A 17,386-nucleotide genomic window follows, 5' to 3' on the forward strand; every position below is an offset into this window, starting at 1 on the left:
AACACTTGTGACAGCAGTTCCTTTTAATTCCCACCTAACCATCTGTACTTATGCCGATAGGTCGACTTTAGGTCTTTAACTTTGAGTGGTAGCTGAGAAGATGGTAAATCAGGCAGAAACCCATTCGACAAACCTCTTCATTTCCTTGTTATTTCCTGACTTCTTCATTCATCCCCTTTTCCTTTTTTCCTGGGTCAGGCGGCAGCCTGCCAGGGAGCTCCCCGGCACCTCTGGCTGCCAGTGCTGAAGGCAAGAGACAGGCCTGGGCGTGGTGAGGGCCTCCTGTCCTGGAATGAGGCTGCAGTGCTTCCTGGTCCCCTTTTCCCACCCACACCGGCAGGCGGCTGCTGTGGGAGAACACGAGGGAGGCTCTCGGGATGCTAGACAGCGCTGTGTGGCTGTCAGGGGAAAGAGCCTTCTTCTCTAAAGATGGCTGGCAGAAAGGCGGTGCTCAGCTCTGTAAGCGACCTGCCCAGTAGCCTCGCTGCCAGGGGATGCAGACATTTCTGTAAGGTGCAGAAAGAGGATATTTGGCTTCCAAGTTAATATGAGAAATATGCATTTAGGAGATTGAATTTCCATTCTTTTACAAGCAACAAAGAATCCTGTGGCACCTTATAGACTAACAGACGTTTTGCAGCATGAGCTTTCGTGGGTGAATACCCACTTCTTGCATCTGAAGAAGTGGGTATTCACCCACGAAAGCTCATGCTGCAAAACGTCTGTTAGTCTATAAGGTGCCACAGGATTCTTTGTTGCTTTTACAGATCCAGACTAACACGGCTACCCCTCTGATACTTGACATTCTTTTACAGGGTCCCAGTGGCCTAATGCCCAAGGCAATAGCTTTCTAAGTCAGAGATTGTGGGTTTAAGTCCCATCTGGGGTGAAAAACTGCCTCTATATTGCAAGGAAACCTTGGCGTTATTTTCACCAAGGAAGCTGGGAGATGTTTGAACACAAAATATTGGATCTTGGGAAAAATCCCCCAGAAATGGCATCTTGACAAATGCTTTCTAAACCCCTCAGTAGCAAACAATTAATGCTAGTGTTTGCCTGAGACTAGAGGGAAGGGGAGTGTTTACTCCCACACCTCAGTGAGTGAAACAGACGGAAAGAGCAAGGCCGTCCTGAAAGAGAATGGATCTGTCTGGAGACAAAGCAGCCCCTGAGAATGAGCAACCGTGTGAAAAGAAGAGGTTCAAATGTGTTAGATGTTAGTTAGTGTTAGAGGGTTTATCCCTTCACCCTCCTATTACTGGGTCCTTCTTGCGTACACACAGAGCAGCAGTACCCAAAGTCTGAAGGTGCAAACAATTAGATGTTTATAGGATTGAACTTCCAGCAAGCAATGATTCCAGTTTCCTTCCTCAGTGTCCCCATCCCAGCCCTGACGCCACAGAGCCTTGCCTGTGTCCCTGCTCCCATTCTCCCCCTTAGCAAAACATAGGACATATGGTGACACATTTCCTGATAGGGCCAGGCCTCAAGGTGGAAGGTGCTGATATTCCATTTGTCCCACTGCCCTGTGCGTAGTGCAGTGCCCTGCACCTTCTCTCGTACAGACGTGCCACACCGGTTCCAATTAGTGTTCCAGACTTCCCACTATAGTGGGCCCGGGAAGGTTGGGTCCAGGTTGTCTAGTACAGGGGGGAGGGGCTTACTCCATTACTTCTAGGTTATTTCCATAGGCAACGTAACACAAGTATACTTAGCAATACACCAGCCACTGTAATAATCCACAGCAACACCGAGAGACCTGAGCACTGCCGCATGGTCCAACATCCGGGCCACCACCGAAACACCTCCTCTCCTCCTTCGACGGGGTCAAGCTCTTAACATGTCCAGTTGCTGTCAGTTGTAATACGCTGCCGCTGCAGGTTTTCGTGCTTTTGTCCATAGCATAAATCCATTGAATGTCCACAGAGAAATGGGTTATTGTCCAAACCAACTTCACCACATGGTGTGGAATCAGGCTGTATGGGCTGGTTCGATTATTCACAGCAGTAAGATTCACAGGTCTATCTGTGCACCAAAGCCCAGAGAGCAGTGTGTAGTGTGGAATTTGGTTAGGGGCTGGTGTAATTGTGGCCCCAGTGATATGTACATTTCCAGCAAAACACCTCATACACAGTACACCCAATTGTCCACCCCTTGCCACGGGCCATTGGGTGTGCTCCTCCACGGCCATCAGGGAGGGGCACAGTCAAACATCTTCTCTGGATTTACACCATTTTACACACCCCTCCATTGATTCCCAGCGAGCAAATCCCCTTCTCATTATTCCCATAGGGCTTGTTGGGTCCACCTTAGTTGCCAATTCACTTCCAGATACCACGGTAGCTATTACACAGGTGCTGGCCTCCTAGTCGAGCATTTTGAATTTCCATACACATCTTCCCCCAGGTCAGCCTTTTGAAGCCATCCCCACCCATGTCATGAGGCTTTCTGTTCATTGAAACACAACAATGCTAACAACAAGACAAACACCACAGACAAACAACACAAAACATAGATTCATGGTATTATGGGTTAGTCTTTTGCTGGCACCAGCTTGCTTGTAGAGTGTCTGAAAAACAAAAGAAACAATTTCCACACACACCCCCTGTGGGGACAGATTAGTGCTTAATAATAATAATACCACTTCCTTTTACAAATTTCCTTGCTAATTGCAGGAAGAACAGAAGAATTCCCTCCAGGCTGTCCTTGTTTTGTTCTCTAGTCAGATAGCGAATTACCCACTCGCTGGTCATTTATGAAATTCATGAGGTGGTGTGCCTCAGTGTTCCTTTTTGTACAACAGACCCAGTTTGCAATAGTTTCGCTGCTGTACCAAGCTTTAAGTTTATCCTCAGGTAACAGCTGAGAGACAGCTTTAGATTTAGCTTTAGCACTGTACATACACAAACACACTCCTTAGGGTTAACCTGTCCCCCTTATTTTCAGGCTTGACTTGTTTTTTCATCTCCCTTTCCTGGAGGGCCACAATCTGAGTCTTCCAGTAGCTTGTTTGCTGACCAGATGTATTTATTATTTGCAGCTCCTTTATGCTGCTACTGATGGGCAGTTCTCTCCTTCCTCCATCAGCTAGGTCATTTGCATTCACCCCAGCTTTCAGGCTTGCTTTTGGATCCAAAGCCATCAGCAGCTCAGAGACTGTCTTAAAAGAGACACAATCAACTTCCACCCGAGTTCTGTTTACTTTCCACTTTCATCTTCTGCTTCAAAACACACAGATCTGAAAAAGAAACACAACCTATTGTGGCTCCCTTTGGAGCCCTAATGGGGTTTTAATTAAGTACCATGTTTTGTTTGCATTTCTTTTACTCATCCTCTAATATACACTGCACACGTCCTGGGAAAATGCACATTCCTTCCATAGTTTAACCTTCAGAACATTATATTACAAACCATAAGTCTCAGTGTAGGTTTTTAAAACCTTACACAATTACACACACCATTTTGTTTTGTCTAGCATCCCTTGCACTGCAATAATTTTTTTTTACACAACTGTACCCCGATTACACGTCCATCTTGTACAACCAGAGCCAGCCAGGGGCAGGCACGTTAAGTTCCAATAGAAACCCCGGACATTCCTTTAGTGATTTTGCTTACATTACCCAGGAGTCAAATCATTTTGATGAGATTATCTCTCCGCCTGCTGCCTGCAGCCGTCCCCTATAGACCATTTCTGTGGGCAAAGGGCCCATTTCCCCTCAGAATGGCTGTAAAGGCTTCTCGGGACAAAACATAGTGGTGGTAGCAGCCACTTTACCTGACCCTCTTGTATAATTTAATTACTAAGCTTCCATCCAACGTGAGTGCACAGAGCTGCACATACAGTTACATTTATATAACTGGGTTTTATTATTAAACCAAAAACTGCCCTTCTTGTAACACCACAATTGTTGCCTTTTACTATTTCCACAACTCACAAATGTTTTCTTTCCTCCAAACTCTGTATTATTAATTTTTGCAAAACCCTGGGCGGCTGCGCTGCAGTGCTGGGGTGACTCTGCAGGGGGAGAAGCTGCTGTGGAGCAATGTAGAGCAGGCGCAGGAAGGAGCCGGGGTCACTATTCACACTGTGAACTGCACAATTTTCCAAATTTGGGAATGTCCGAGAACAATTCTAAGGGGAAGGTGAATGCAGAGCAGTGACACTGGAGGTGTCCAGACCTCCAGTGGGGGCGGCGTGGAAATTAATAATGGGAAGATCATTTGCAAAATTAGTCGTCACTGACAAGATTTGTCTCTGTTCTCATTTCACATTGTGGTGTTATTTAGCAGAACCAGGACATAGTTTTACTGTATTAATTAAACACGTAATTTTATTTAACCAAGCCAAAAACTTAGTGGCACTTATTTTTTCTCTGTCCTAGCAAGAATGAATTGAATTTTGTGACTTTCTGGAAAGTGCAGCAAGATTAAATGTGGGGAATTCAGTCTCTGTGTTTGTGAGCTGATGTTTTCCTCTCACAGGTCAGTGCCTGCATTGAAATACCAAGAGGGAGCTAAGGGCTGGTGTACGCTGGGCACAGGGGTGTTCGCAGAAAGGGCGGGGCCTCAGGTGGAAGGGGCGGGGCAGGGCGTTAGTCTCCCCCGGCTGGCGGTTCATGCCCTGCCCATGGTGTTGCAATGACAGAGGCTGCCCAGGCTGCACTTGTAGCGAGGTTCCCCCACTCGGTGGCCGCGCAGAGGCTGCAGGAGACAGGCAGGGGGCAGCAGGGGAAGTGGCGACACAGACGCTCTCAGCAGCAGGGTGAAGGACAATGCCGTGGAGCGGCAGCGACGCAGAGTGAACAGGGCAAACCGAGAGCCAGTTGAAGGAGTGTCGGCAGCAGAAGCTGAGGTTTCGCTTGATGCCTTCCCCTCCCTCCCCCACCCCTGGGGCTTTGCTGCCCAAGAGGAGTGGGGGTTGGGGGAAGGAGAGCGGAGGGGTCTGTTAAAGGAACATTGGATTGGCCTGTCACACTGCAAGGTGAGAAACTGAGGCACAGCACTGCCCAGCGTACTCTGGGGTGGGGGGTTGCTGATGAGCGTAGATTTGAATGTGGTTGTGGGGTTTTCCCATACTCAGGCTTGATTCTCTTTCCCTTTTAATAGAAGTTCTCATTGGCTCTCCGCCCACGCAGAGCTGGGGGGTGGGGGCGTGTTGCCTTTTCCCCAGGCAGAAGGGTGACACCTGCCTGGCGAGTGAGGGCCGGTTTGGGTGACCCGCACTCAGGGCAGGCTCAGGGCAGGTCTCTGCCCTTTACTCAGCCCAGGAGGAGTTTTTTGCACTAACATCCCAAGTGTGCAAGTCCGTCCCCGCAGAGCAGCCCCAGAGGGTGACCTTGAAGCAACTGTGGAAAACGGGACGGGGGTGGGGGGGTAATAGGCTCCTATATAAGAAAAAGTCCAGCCAAACCGGCCTGTCCGTTTAAACATGGGACATCTGGTCACCCTGGAGCTGCCCCCACTCCTGCTCCCCGGTTGGTGCGTTTGTAACCCGGGGGCTGAAGCCGACGCGAGAAAGGGAAGTGAGCGAGCTCGGAGCTCTCCGGCGCCACCTGCTGGGAGCAGAGGGCAATCACTGAGCGACGTCCTGGCTAATTTAAATATCACCTGGTTCTCTGCCGGGTGGCTCCACTGGAGAGCTGGGGCGTGGCCTGAGCGTGCCAGCACCTTATTTGCATATATTAAAAGCGGCAGTTTGGGGCCATTGGGGTAAAATAGGAGTAAGTTTTGGGGTTGGGCCCCACATGTTTAGTGCAGGCTGTGGGGAGCCGGGCTGAGCAGAGCCTGCCCCGATGGGGTGTGCGGTCACCCTGAGCTGGGAGCGTGTGGCCAGACATGGGGAAGGGGCTGCGGGGGAGAAGGTTGGCTGTAGAAAGCAGAAAGCGTCTCCCCCTTTTTGGGTGTCTGGGTGGGGTTCTTGTTACCTAATGGGGAGTAGCAGTGGGGGAGGGGAATTGAGACACTGCTTTGGGGGTTGCTGTGGTGCACGACACGAGCCACCTGGTGCTGGCTGCTGCTGTGGGGCATAGGACAGGTTGGGGCGGGGCTGTCTGGATCCTTGAGATGAGGGGCAGTTCCTGGTTGGCTGGTGCCGACCTGCCTAGTGTTTTCTGACAGCTAATCTCCCATTGGCCCTCATGCGGGGCAGGTCTCCGAAAGCTGGTCTCCCATTGGGCCCTCCCCAACTGACGTTTCTGACAGGCTCATCTCCCATTGGTGACATTGTCTGACAGCGATGCGGGGCGGAGCCGCCAGGGCCTTGTGTGCTCAGAGCTCAGCGCCGCCCGCGAGAAGCGGCGCGAGGCCTCGCGGGGACGGATCCCGCTGCCGGGCGGAGGAACCGAGACCGCAGCAGCGGCGCCGCCTCCCGCCTGGCGAGAAGCCGCAGCACCGGGGGGGTCACAGGGCGCGAGGCGCTTCCGCGCGCGGCTGTTTCCTGCCGGTCGCGGGGTGACGGGTCCTGCCCGTTGGGGCCGCGGGTTCCCGATGGCAGCTGGGGGCTCTGGCGTCCGCCCGCCTGCGGCGGCTGGGAGCTACGGGGCCACCTGCAATGGCCGGGGCTGCGGCTTCTCCTCACCCCCCCCCCGGTGACTGGGAGCTCCGGGCTCTGCCTGCGGTGTCTGAGCGCTGGGGGCTCCTCTCCTGCCTGGGGCGGCCGGGAGCTCCAGGGGCTTCGGCGCTGCAGGGTCTGTGAGCAATGACGTGGGGTTGCAGGGTCCTCCCGCCATCAAGGCCTGTTGGGAAATCCTGGGTCCATCCGCAGCAGCTGGGAGCTCTGGGGTCCACTCGTAGGAGCTGCAGGGTCCATAGGCAGTGGGGTGGGGCTGTGGGGGCTCCCCTGCCACCCATGGCTGCTGGGAGCCCCAGGGTCTGCCTGTGGGAGCTGTGGGGAGATGAGGGGTTTGGGGTGGAGGAGGGGGCTGCAGGGTGGGGCCGAGGGATTCAGAGTGCAGGAGGGGGCTGTGGGTTGAGACAGGGGGTTGGGGTCCAGGACGGGGTGATGGCTCTGGGGTGGGGGCAGGGATGAGGGGTTCCAGGTGTGGGAGGAAGCTCTGGGCTGGGGCACGGGGGTGAGGGCTCTGGGGTGCAAGAGGGGACTCTGGGTTTCGGGGGGTTCAGGGCTGGGGCAGGGGGTTGGGGTGCAGACTTACCTTGGGCGGCTCCTGGTCAGCGGTGCAGCAGGGGGGACCTGCTGGCCACTTCCAGGGCGCAACGCGGTGCCCTAGGACACATAGGGACCAGCCTGCCTGAGCCCCGCAGCACCGCTGACCAGACTTTATAACCTGGTCATCCCACTGGGAGCTCCAGGGTCCCCCTGTCACATGTGGTGGCTGGGAGCTCTGGGATCCACCTACAGTAGCTGGGAGCTGTGGGGTCCATCCGCTGCTCTCAGTAGCTGGGAGCTGTGGGGTCCATCCGTGGTGGCTTCAGCCTGTGGGAGCCCCTTCCGCCACTGGTGGCTGATAGCTGTGAGGCCCCCACCAGCCGACAGCTCCAGTCTTGCTGCCCCAGGGCTGAGGTGGAAAATGTCACTGAGATCTCTGATAGTCACAAATTCTGTGACCCCCCCTTTATATAATCTTAGCCTTAATAGTTGTTGACTGTCTCTCTCAATCTAGTGGCCTGCTCTAGCGCAGATGGGACAGGGAAGACAGACGCTCACCCCCCAGCACAGGTTTGGGCAGAAATGGCTCTTGGGCTATTTGCTGTGCATGCAGAGGACTTGTCCAGGCTGGTGGAGCAACTCAGCCAGATGAGGAGCTGGAAGAAGGAGACCGGAGCAGCCTGGACATCCCATTTTTTGTCCACAGCCACTGCCTATCAGCAGGATTCCTCCTTCTCCTCAGTGAGACCAAATCTAAGCACCTAGACAGCCGGTCCGTCCGCTGCACCCCAATCCCTCATGCCTGAGCCTCCCTGCCAAAGTCCTGTACCTGGCTCCAGAGAATTGTCTCACATCTCGCTGGGAACTCGACTTCTTGTGCCCAGAGAATCTCGGCCCCACTCAGTAGAGGACCTGAGAAACACAGTGTCTGCCTTTGCCAAATAAGTGTTTGGGAAGGTTTTGTTCATGTGGCCTAACAGATAAGGTGTCTCACTTTGGCTCAGGAGATTGAGGGTTCGAGTTTCTTCGTGGTTGTGCTTGAGCAATTTTACCTTTGTGCTGAACATCCTGCTCCCTTCAGGGCTGGAACCTCTTCTTGGCCGCTCAGGCCAATGCTCTGGCTTCAGCTAGAGCCCCGGGAAGGAGTTGGGGGTTGAGTGTCACAAAGGCTGGGGCATGAGCCCCAGGTGCTTCCAGTCTCGCCTTTGCCATTCCTGAGTTGCCAAAGAAAATGGGCGGCTGCCCAGGCTAGCGTGTGGAGCAGTTTCCCTCTTCCAAGTGTGCGCCTGTCCCTGTGCTTGAGGGGGTTGCTACATAGCGCCTTGGGAGCCTGGGTGTTTCTCTGCTTCTTGCCAGCTGGGGAAAAGCCTCTTGGGGTAAAATCTCCTGCCCCACTGCCAAAGTGAGCACCTGGAGTGGGAACAGTAAGAGGCCCCACCAGGGGGGCTGGCCCTGCTTTCCTACCGTCTTCTGATGTTGGCCACAGAGCATCAGCAGCTGGCTGTGGGTGGTTTTCAGTGGGTGTTTGGCATGGCAGGGAGCAGCCTGGCTGGGTGTCTCTGTGGCTGTCTGCTGGCCATAGGCATGGTTCTCCCCTTCTCTTGCCCTGCCCTCGGTTGCTCTGTGGCTTTTAAGCCTTCCCTTGGAGTTGTCAGCACCAGCCGCCTCTGTCCTAGGTGCCCAGAGGAAGAGAGGTGCCGGGCTCCAGCCTGGGACTCTTCCTCCCGCCTGCCTTTCCCTGACTATGAAACCTGGCCCTGACCCTCCTTTCTTCAAGCGCCATGTGGGCAAGAGGAAAAGTGTGGTAGAAAGCACAAGGGCCAAACTTGTGGGCATCAGAAATCCCAAACACCCAGTCAAACCATAGCCACTTCTAGACCCCATTCCAACCAAAGACCTGGCTCTAGTGGGTATGAGTCATTCAGGACAAGGTAAACGACTCATTCTTAGACAGCAAAGCACTTGGATCTCCAGGGATTTACCACAAGGTCCCACTGAGATGTGAACTCAGATTTCAGCATGCCGACCCTTACACCATGTGTTAGGCCTGAATAAATATGTAGCACAAAACCAGTTGTGCCAACCTGACTGAAGTCAAGCATCTAGAGGTTTCTGGGTAATCCCAGAGTGGAAAATACTGAGAAGCAGCATTGTCTCACAAAGCCCTGGGAAACAGTGAGATCAGTGAAGGGGCTGGGACCAGCTGTGTTATATTGAGAAACACTGTTTGAAGAACTGATAAGACACACAAGCATCTCACAGTTCTGACTCTAACTCCTTGGTTTAGTGTTCGGGGTGTTTTAACTCCCTCGCATTCCTAACCTTTGGCGCTTGTTGAGATATTAACAATTCAATATTGTAGAGACTAGGCATGCGTATATATTAAAAGGTGTCTAATTTCTAATTGTTAGACAAAGGGGGTGGATTGTTCTAGTGAATGATCTATGACGTAATAAAACTGTCTATATAAGCTAATACTAAGCTGTAAAGAGGCGGCTGGTTCTCTTCGGATACGAGCTGTTCTTTTACTGACACGTGCACTTGTCAATAAAGAACTTTTGATCGGACCTTGCTGGTGTTGCCTGTCTCTCTGCAGTCAGACAACGAACTTTGCTGTTGGGGTTTGAGGCCCTGACACATGGGCCCAGCTTGTGCTAGTTTCTCTGAACATTGGTGACCCTCTCATAGAATACCAGGGTTGGAAGGGACCTCATGAGGTATCTAGTCCAACGCCCTGCTCAAAGCAGGACCAATCCACAGACAGATTTTTATCCCAGATCCCTAAATGGCCCTCTCAAGGACGGAGCTCACAAACCTGGGTTTAGCAGGCCAATACTCAAACCACTGAGCTCTCCCTCCCTCACAGGGCCAGCTTGTGTAAGGGGACTGTTGGCCCTTTACTAAAACTGAGTGGGGTTTTTTTGGTTGGCTAGTTCCCAGTCCCAATAGAAAGGGGAAGGGTCAATGGGAAATCAGGACCCTGAGACTGACAGGCCCCTGGGGCGATGGTCACCAACTGGTAGGGAACAAGTGAGAATTTGTTAATGAGTAAAATTCCTGATGAAAATTGGCAAAGCTGTGGAGAGTTTGAAAAGTTCCAGTGAATTTACACATGAAGATACAAAGAGAGAGACAAATAGAGAGAAAGAGAACATCACAGACTGCACAGGCCCACACAGACATAAACAAAAACCAAACCCACACAAACCCACACAGCACACAGAGCCATATACACATAAGGGAAAGCCACACAAAACATAGAACAAATCCACACCAAAAAGTACAGCAAAAGCCCACAACAGGAAAGCACAAAAACCACATACGAAAAGAATACTTAGCAAAAAACAATCTGCATGCAAAAGTCATACACACACACACACACACACACACACAAAACTATGCACGGCATCCACAAAAATCACACAGGACCCACATGCACATCAACACGACAGACAAAAAAAACCCCCAACATACAGAAAGCCAGGCAGGGTTTGAGTCTCACAGCGAAGAGGGTGAGCACACAGGTGGTTTGGGGAGCAAAGACTGAGGGGGAGTCGGGGGCAGTGCTCTGGGCTCTGCTCGACTCCTTCTAACACAGGCGGCTGGTGGAGAGCAGAGCCTGGGAGATCTGTGGAATCTGCCCTGCTCTCTGTAAAGCAAGGGGACCTCGGTGTCTTCTGAGCTGCAACTGTATTTTCTGCAGGGCAAAATGATTGGCAGAAGACATTTGCTTAAAGGAAACTAGTGCTGTAGGTGAGGTTTGAACTCACAACTTCAGCAGCACTGCACTCAGCCCTGCTACTAGAAGGCCTGAGTATTAACCCATTGCATCTCTAGTGCCCATCTGAGGGTCTTTTCTCCTTGATTCATGGATGGATTTAGGGGTTGAGGGGGTTGCATTAGCTAAAACAAATCCATATTAAAGGCTGCAGGATGGCAGCAGCAGAGGTGGGAGCTGGTTCCCCCTTCCGTTGCTGAGGGGAAGGTTGGTGCTTTGAACCCACCCATTGCTGGAACGTCCCATGGGTGAGATTAACAGGACTCTTGGGAAGGGAAGAGAAGTCTTTTCTATCCCTGCCTAGCTCCATTGGTCTCCTGTGGCCCTTTCGGCTCTCTGCTCCCCTGCTGGGGAGATGCAGAGACAAGCCCCCATCTGGGTGAATCACCGAGAGGCTGTGTCCCATGGTGTGTGTGGGGGGGAGGGGTAGGGGTGGGATGGGGCTCAAGGGGAGAAGGTTGTGTGTGACAGTGTGTGGGCGAGGGGGAGGGTGTGTTCCTTAGGATAGAAATGATGGAAAACACAGGGGAATGACCGTGAAGCCCCGAGTCTGAGTGTTATGACCCTGTGTGGTGCCGCCGTTCACCTTCCCCTCCTATGGGCTCAGCTTTCATTGAATCCAGCATTTTTTCACCTGTCCTCACCACAGAGGTGTCCCACATGCCTCAGCTACCGAGTGTCCCTCTGAGAGACGCCGAGGACTGGAACTGATTTCAGCTGCTGGACAGCTCTGCTAGGTCTTTATTCATTTGCACAGGAAAATGCTGAGTGTTTAAATTCATTTCAAGCCCCCTGCCCCCATTCAGCGAACTCCTGAACATACTGGAGATGGGTCTGGAAATCGATTTTCATTCAAAAAAGTTTTTAAAGGGAATCACTTGGATTGGAACTAGGAACCCATCACCCTGCAGGGAAACATTCACCCACTGACCTACACTCACAACAGAGAGTGTCCTGTATAGCCTAGAGCAGGAACAGTTTTTAACCTGGGGGTTAGTAAACTTTATCTCTATACAAACACCACAGCTTACAAACTCCCCACCCCCGCTCTGTGTCACCAGAGCACAACAACAACTCTCCTTGGGGCACACACAGCTCCCCAGCTCCCTGCCCGTCAGTCTCTCCAGCATTGCTCCAATCCCTTAAAGCAGGGTCTCAACCACAATTTACCTTAGGGCCAGGGCCAGTCCTCCAGTCCTCCCAGTGGGCCAATAATGTCACTCATACTGCCCAGAACCCGCCCCCCAAAACTCCGCCCCTCACCTGCCTAAGGCTCTGGGAGGGAGTTTGGGTGGGGGGAGGAGGTCTAGGGTTCAGGCCCTGGGTTGGGGCTGGGGATTGGGGTGCAGGCTCTGGGAGGGAGTTTGGGGGTGGGAGTGAGTATATGAGGAGGGGGTGGGGGTGCAGGCTCAGGAAGGGGGTCAGGAGTGTGGCGCTTACCTGGGGCTCCAAGGCAGGGCAGGCTGGGGGGCCTCCGTGTGCTGCTGCCCCCAGGGATCACCCCCACAGTGTCCCATTGGCTGCAGGGGTTCGGGACGGGGGCAGCGCGTGGAGGCAGCGACCCACCCTGCCCTGCCATGGGGAGGGGCCGGCAGCCACTGGAGCGAGCAGGCAGATGCTGCTCAGCTCCGCTGCACTGACGGGGCCCCTGGGGGGAGCACCTGGGGGCAGCAGGTGGGGCCAAGGGAGTGACCTGGTCCCAAAACTGCTGGAGCCCCACGGGCAAGACCTGGGAACCAGGACTGCCAGCCAGACAAACACCTTTAAGAGGAGGCGTCCCTCTCCCTGTCAAAAACTGATCTTCCTCCTTCAGTTCAGTGACAGCCTGAATTGTTCCTTATCCCGGAGGATAAAAACAGCAACATCAAGCCCCTGTGTAGCTCGCAGGAATCGACATAAACACTCCCTGGTATTTGAGGAGATGTTCAGCTTTGCCCTTGGTCAACTACAAGGCTAAAGGGAAAGGAGGTGGCGCCAGGTATAAAGAGTGAAACACGACACATCATAGTTATGCCCATGGTGGCTGCAAAATCTTTTGATGTACTTCTTCTTATCAGCAGTGTATTGTTTTCTCTGGAGCCTAGGCCTTGGCCAAGAAATTTGTACCTTGATAAAATAATCGACTGCCCCTGGTTAAGGCGATGGACTTGACACCCACTGGGATGTCCCTACACAGGTACAAGTACTAACAACAGTGGCTGCCTTTTAGCCATAGATTTTAATCAGGGCAATAAATTGAAACAAACCCCTGTTAAATCATTTCTCAGCCCGAGTCCTTCACCCACATTCCATAGAGCATTGGGCCACCATGTGGACGTTTCATTTCTGACCTCAGTTTCGCACAGAGACACAATTTCCTTTGCACAGATCCATAAACAGCAAAACCTCCCTGTGTCTCTGGTCTGACCCACGGCATTCGATGCCAGTGAACCTTTTTCTCCTGCAATGGCGACGGTCAGACAGAGGGGTCATGGCACCTGCATCCCTGCCAGGGAGATATTGGTTCGGCTCTTTCTTTCTGCTGCTGTTGTTAGTCCATGAAACATCAAGGGTGGAATGCAAGGCTGAGTTCACGCACCAGCCCTCAGTGCCCCAGAGAAATCCTGCCGCCTGCTATTGGAACGATGTGCTGGAGATTTGAATGGGAAAGGGACTGTCTGAATTGTCAGAGTGGGGAATGAACAACAATCTACAGCAATGTCATTCACACAAATACACTCTCATGCTGCTCCAGCCGGAAGGGAAATGGGCAGGAATTCTCGCTGTTCACCCAAGGACACACTTACACTGATGCGCAGCCGTGACTGTGCTGGGGAAGTTGGTCTGAGCAAACAATTTGAAGTGACAATTCAGTGACAACAGAACCATCATGCAGTGAAACATATGAATGTTAAGTAGTTGTGGCCGAGTGGTTAAGGCAATAGACTAAAAATACATTGGGGTCTCCCTACGCAGGTTCAAATCCTGCCACTATGCAAGCACTGCGGTGCCGTTGTTATTATTGCAGTCTTAGTGCCTGAGCATCCACAATGCGAACTGGAGATAAATCTAGTTTCACTCTGTCTACACTTAAAACGCTGCTGTGGCACTGCTATAGCACTTTGGAGTAGACAGTGACTGGAAGGATTTTCCCATCCCTGTAATAGCTACATGGACAGAACAATTCTTCCTTTTCTTTAGCACTGTCTAACCCAAGCTTAGGTCACCTTAACTATATGGGTTTGTGGGAGGGATCACACCGTGGGAGACATCGCTTTGCCAGTTCAGTGCCCAGCGTACACCAGCCCTTAGAGCCATCTGGGTATTTCAATGCAGGCACTGACCTGTGAGAGGAAAACATCAGCTCACAAACACACAGACTGAATTTCCCACATTTAATCTCGCTGCACTTTCCAGAAAGTCACAAAATTCAATTCATTCTTGCTAGGACAGAGAAAAAATAAGTGATACTAAGTTTTTGGCTTGATTAAATAAAATTAAGTGTTTAATTAATATAGTAAAAATCTGTACTGATTCCTCTAACTAACACCATAGCGTGAAATAGGAACAGAGACAAATCTTGTCAGTGACGACTAATTTCACAAATGATCTTCCCATTATTAATTTCCACACTGCCCCCAATGGAGGTCTGGGCATCTCCAGTGTCATTGCTCTGCGTTCACCTTCCCCTAGAATTGTTCTCGGACATTCGCCTTCCTCTGCAACGTGGGGCTCGGGTCACTTGCTGGAGGATTCCCTGCACCTTGAGGTCTTTAAGCCACAATTTGAGGACTTCAATAACTCAGACATAGGTTAGGGGTTTGTTACAGGAGTGGGTGAGTGAGATTCTGTGGCCTGCATTGTGCAGGAGGTCAGACTAGATGATCATAATGGTCCCTTCTGACCTTAAGTCTATGAATCTATGAATCTAGTCCCAAATTTGGAAAACTGTGCAGTTCAGAATGAGAATAGTGACCCCGTCTCCTTCCTGCACCTGCTCTACATTGCTCCACAGCAGCTTCTCTACCTGCAGTCACCCCAGCACGGCAGTGCAACCCCCAGGATTCAGCAGGGGCCCCTGGCAAGGACAGTGGGTGCAGCTAACAGCCCAGTGTGCCTGGCCCTGTGGCAGCTGTAAAAAAGCAACACTCCCCCCAGAAGTACAGAGACTGAATTCCTTAACTTTAACATCATGACCCTCTGTAGAAAGCCACACGTGTCAGTTGTATTTTCACAGGGACATGCAAAAATCAAGTGACACCAATTTTTAAGATGAGTAAATAAAGTTGAGGAGATAGTTATTAACCTCACAAAAATATACTAAAGATCCCTCAACATAACACCTGAAGGTGAAATATGAACAGAGACAAACCTTGTCAGCAAAGGCTCATTTCCCAAACGATCCTCAAAATGTTACTAATTCCCACCCCTCCTCCACAGGAGCTCTGTGCAGTGTAACTGTTCTGCAGGCAGCTTCCCATTAAATGCTGTTGTGGGACATTCCCAGGCCTGAAAATGTACCAATGACAGAATTTGAAGAGCAAACCTGGCTCCCCGCACCAGGTGGGATTTGAGTGTTTTGTCCCTGTCACTTAGTCTTTGTCAATAGTACAGACGCCCTGGGCAGGACTCCAGGCTCTGCTTGAGGGATCCTGGCACAGGGGCTGGGGGGGAGAAAGGATGGTAGATTCTGACCTGGAGAGGAGGTAATAAGTGAAGGGGGCATTTTTTATTAGCCCCCTCCTGAGGGTCCCCAGGGCTGGAATTCTACATCCCACAGGCCAAAGGAGGGGGTGACACCACTTGGCTAATGAAAACCAGTGCTCCAGGTGAGGCTTGAACTCACAACCTCAGCATGGCTCCTATCAGCACTGCCCTATAAGTACTGTGCGCTAACCAATTGCACCACTGGAGCACCTGTTAATTGCTATTATCCCAGTTTCCTAGGTTGATAAAGGTGAGGAGTGACCCCAAAACATTCTCAGTGGAGGTGAGTGCAGGTAGCGACAAGTGTTGTACTCGGTGGGGTGGATTCTTCTTAAGGGTTCCAGGCCCCATTTCACCCTTTTGTTCTTTCCTGTGTAATAACAGAGCCGGTTAAGACTCAATGGAGAGTCTTGCTGCAGACCAACACATCTGAAATCACTGATAACCAGCTCTAAGCATTAGTCCTGCTTTGGGACAGTGTCTCTCATGCAAGAAACTGCCCAGTCTGCGTTATCAGTGAGGCTCCCTCACTAACAGCTGAAATCAGGGAGAGCTGTGTGAAGTGCAGGGCCCCAGGGGGGCCTGAACAGGGGGGAACAACACCCCAGGTGCCCAGAGGAGGAGAGGTGTGTTGGGCTCCAGCCTGGGACTCTGCCTCCCTCCTGCCTAGCCCTGACTGTGAAGCCTGGCCCTGGCCCTCCTTCCTTTAAATACCATGTGGGCAAGAGGAAGAGTGTGACAGCTGCAGGGACCAAAGTTGTGGACATCAGGTGAAGCAGCAAGAAGCAACCATATGATCAATCCACAGGAATCTCTAGCCAGACTGTTAAGTTCTGGGACCCGCAACCTACAGTGGCCAGTCCACTGAACAAGCCGGACCAAAGACCTATCTCCAGTGGGCATCAGTCACCCAGCGTAAGGGGGAAAAAAACTCAGTCTAGTTCACCCTGAGAGAAGGTAGCCAAACACATTGAGCTCCAGGGCTTTGCAGCAAAGCAACGTATCGCCACGAGGTCCCACTGAGATTTGAACTCAGATTCCAGGATTCAAAATCCTGAGTGCTGCCCATTACACCATGGAACCTGCTGCTATTTCATTTTCTAGACCCCTCTGACTCTTGGCTGGTTTGCACTCTGCACTTATTGCTTCCCACCATCAGCTTCCTCTCGCGGGACTCTCTCTCCTCCTCCAGTGACTGTGGTCCTGCACTACCGGATCCGTGGGTCCTGCCCTGAGTCCTTGCATCCCCCTGCTTTGTCTCCATTCCCTACAGGCTGCAAAAATGTCAGGGGAGTCTGCTCCTCCCTTCACTCGATGCTCCCGCTCATATCGGCCAGCTGCAGCCTCATCTCCTGGAACTCGGCCAGCTGTCGCTTGATCCGGTCGTACAGTCACACGCTGACTGGCTCCCCTGCCTGGATGCTCTTGTGGAAATCCCACAGGTGACACTGCAGGACTTTGCACTGTTGGTTTCTTTAATGTTGTGGTGTTTCCCCAGCCGCCGGAACAAAAAAGCCAACTCCTCCCTCACCGACTCCCACCAATCCCCCTGGTAACCACAGAACCCTCTGATGCTTTCCCGTTCTGCCAACACCTCCAGGCCTCGCCCCCCTGCTCCTTTATCTTGCAAGCTCTGGATGTTCAGCTTCCAATGTCCTCTGCCCTGGGTCAGGGAATTGCCCACATTGAGCACACGGTGAGAGCTGCATGATCTGAACAGTCCATTGGCACCACCCTGCACTGGGCTGTCGACGTGCTCTCCTTCACGGAAATCCGGTCAGTGCGACTCCTGGCCTGTCCCTGCAGAAAGGTGTATC

The 17,386-nt window shown here is 52.0% G+C and overlaps 2 non-coding genes across 2 annotated transcripts; both read right to left on the bottom strand.

Moving 5' to 3' along the window:
• Positions 1-15,683: 15,683 nt before the first annotated feature.
• Positions 15,684-15,777, bottom strand: TRNAI-UAU. The gene is made up of 2 exons: positions 15,740-15,777; positions 15,684-15,719 (listed from the first exon to the last, which is right to left on the bottom strand). It is a non-coding gene; the product is annotated as a tRNA-Ile (tRNA).
• An 803-nt stretch (positions 15,778-16,580) lies between these two features.
• Positions 16,581-16,652, bottom strand: TRNAQ-UUG. Its single transcript has one exon. It is a non-coding gene; the product is annotated as a tRNA-Gln (tRNA).
• Between the last annotated feature and the right edge of the window lie 734 nt (positions 16,653-17,386).

The sequence above is a fragment of the Mauremys mutica genome, unplaced genomic scaffold (genome assembly GCF_020497125.1).
Source record: "Mauremys mutica isolate MM-2020 ecotype Southern unplaced genomic scaffold, ASM2049712v1 Super-Scaffold_100342, whole genome shotgun sequence".
Taxonomy (NCBI): Eukaryota; Metazoa; Chordata; order Testudines; family Geoemydidae; genus Mauremys; species Mauremys mutica.